At 44.9% G+C, this 3,282-nt stretch overlaps 1 pseudogene; it reads left to right on the forward strand.

The window, feature by feature from the left end:
• Nucleotides 1-101, forward strand: LOC124685522 (annotated as a pseudogene).
• Nucleotides 102-3,282: the final 3,181 nt, after the last annotated feature.

Consider the following 3,282-nt stretch of genomic DNA (forward strand, 5'->3'; position numbering starts at 1 on the left):
CCACTTGATGAGGATGAACTCATCTCATATATACTCGCAGGGCTTGACGAGAACTACAATCCTCTTGTGTCGGCCATGGATGCTCGCACGGAGTGACAAGGGATTAACTTATCAATGCCTACAGATTGTAGACTAGGATTTTAGTCGGAAGTAGAGGGCAAGTAGATCTCGAAGGTTTCAGCCGAAAAGTGCTCGACGATGTGGAAACTAGGGTTGCGTAAAACAATGAATCGATGCTATCTTTGTCCCTCGACTCCCCCTTATATAGGAGGTGGAGTCGAGGGATTCATAATACACAAGTTACAGAGTCCGGGAGGGTTTCTAACCCGTCCCGCAAGATTACAAGTAATATTTCCTAATACAACTCTAGCTTTCCTTAACAACAACTTGGGCTTCCGGATCTTCTTATTCTTCGAGTCATGGGCTTTCGGTAAACCCCGGGTACTATCTTCGGCAGGCCCATTGGGGATGCCTATGTTAGTAGCCCCCGAGATTTTGCTTGAATCGAAGAATCAAGGAAAATCTCCAACTTTAATCATTCAATAATACTGTTGAATTTATCACATATCTTTTGATATGCAATTATATATTGTGCAGGGATATCGGTAGTTGGGGCTAGTTCATCTGACGGATCAGGTACTAGTTAACTGCTCTAGTGGCAATCCGCAAAAACCTACTTCAAGATCACGTCCCTGGACATGATCTCGGGATACTGGTGTAAACTTCGACGAGGTGCCGCTTAAGGTCTTACCATTCTGTCGAGTCCCGGTCATATTTTATCGGGTACCTAACGCGTCCGTTAGGATTTTTCTTCGTATCTGTTGATACGGAAAAAAGTAGCAAACCGACGTCAGAGACGGCGCCACGCCACTCAGAACGGATCTGGGGTCTTACCTTCGCAAAGTTTTGCGGCATTCAGAGATTGTTCGCAACTTTGGCGCTCTGAGAATATATTGTCGAGTGCTTTTTCGGCTGTTGGAATAGCACATTTTATTGAGTCAACGGATGACTTATATTGCCCTCCCGATGGGAGTATATGTAGAGTTATTTACATAACTCGAAATATGCTCACTTTTTCTTCTTCCCCTCTCTTTTTTTAATAATTTCATCGGGCACGCGAACAGCGTTCCCGATGGGAGTAGCCCCCGAGGCTACAGCCAAGGATTTATACTTGGGTGTAGGCTCAACGCCTTACGTTGCTATATTTTCCTTCTTTCTTGAGATTTTTATATCTATCGGGTGCGTGACCAGCGCTCCCGGTGGGAGTAGCCCCCGAGGCTATGAGCAAATGCTTGTATTTGATCATAGGCTCTCGCCATTTCTATTTTGTCATTCTCGAGTTTTTCATTGTTCCAAAGTAGCCCCCGAGCATTTGATCAAAAACTTGTATTTGATCAAAAGCTCTTGAAATAATCTACAGTCTTTCGCTGTCGTAATTATTATGAAGCTTCATAGCCGAGATTTTCTCTTGCCAAGGTGACATCATTGCTGACGATAGCCACGATCACTGTATCGGGAAGACGCGAGAACCACTCTCTCTCTGTCTTGCGGGCCCAAACTTCTTATCAAGTTGACATGTCGTGCAAGTGGGGGACACACGTCCTGCACTTTTCCTGACGCACGCACTGTAACGCCTATTCTTTCCCTTCTCAATGAAATTGCGTTTTTACCCCTTGTCCACGTGTACACCATCTATCTCACAATTTCTCCATCCAACGGTGCGTCGATTCACCGCACCTCTACTTAAGGTCATCGTCTTCCTCCTTCCATACTTTCGCTCGCGCCGCTCCTCTGCTTTCTTCTGCCAAAATCCTCCATTGTGCCCCACAGTTTTTGAGCTCAACCACGCTCGTGCCTTGCTCCTACGCCATTGTTGATGCCACCGCGTGCGCGGCTAACTAGGCACATCACTCTGGAGTCGAAGATGGCCGCTGAAGATCTGGAGTGGGAGAGATCCAAAATCTCCAATCAAGATATGAACCTGCTGAAGAAGCTCGGGTTCACGAAGAAAGAGAACCCGTTGCGCTTCCCCAAGGAAGAAAGCTATCCATCACCTCCAATCAAATATCGGGTCAGTTTCGTTGACCACCTTATTCGCGGCCTCTCTCCCCCTATCCATGAGTTCCTCCGCGGTCTCCTCTTCGTTTACGGGCTACAGCTGCATCAGCTGACGCCCAACTCCATCCTCCACATCTCTATTTTCATCACCCTCTGTGAATGCTTCCTCGGAGTCCATCCCAATTGGGCTCTGATGTCTACGGGAGCTTCTATTCTTGTAGACAGTGTTGGACCTCCAAGAGCAGAGGTTTGTAGAACAGCAGCAAGTTTCCCTTAAGTGGATTACCCAAGGTTTATCGATCTCAGGGAGGAAGAGGTCAAAGATATCCCTCTCATGCAACCATGCAACCACAAAGCAAGAAGTCTCTTGTGTCCCCAACACACCTAATAGGTGCACTAGTTCGGCGAAGAGATAGTGAAATACAGGTGGTATGAATAAGTAGTAGCAACGGCACCAGAAAAGTGCTTTGCCCAGGACGATAAACAAGCGATAGTAACGCAGCGAGTAGTAACGCAAGTAAAACAATGAAACAAGCAGCGATAGCAGTATTTAGGAACAAGGCCTAGGGATTACACTTTCACTAGTGGACACTCTCAACATTGATCACATAACGGAATAGATAAATGCATACTCTACACTCTTGTTGGATGATGAACACATTGCGTAGGATTACACGAACCCTCAATGCCGGAGTTAACAAGCTCCACAATAATGCTCATATTTTAGTAACCTTTAGTGTAAGATAGATCAAAAGACTAAACCAAGTACTAACATAGCATGCACACTTGTCACCTTCATGCATATGTAGGAGGAATAGATCACATCAATATTATCATAGCAATAGTTAACTTCGCAATCTACAAGAGATCATGATCATAGCATAAACCAAGTACTAACACGGTGCACACACTCGTCACCTTTACACACGTGCAGGAGGAATAGAACTACTTTAATAACATTGCTAGAGTAGCACATAGATAAATTGTGATACAAACACATTGCAATCATAAAGAGATATAAATAAGCACCTCACTATGCCATTCAACAGTGAATAAGTATTCTGTGAAATATAGCCTAAGAGACCCACACGGTGCACACACACTGTCACCTTTACACACGTGGGACAAGGAGTCTCCGGAGATCACATAAGTAAAACTCACTTGACTAGCATAATGACATCTAGATTACAAGCATCATCATATGAATCTCAATCATGTAAGGCA

This window comes from Lolium rigidum, chromosome 1 (genome assembly GCF_022539505.1).
Source record: "Lolium rigidum isolate FL_2022 chromosome 1, APGP_CSIRO_Lrig_0.1, whole genome shotgun sequence".
Classification (NCBI taxonomy): domain Eukaryota; kingdom Viridiplantae; phylum Streptophyta; class Magnoliopsida; order Poales; family Poaceae; genus Lolium; species Lolium rigidum.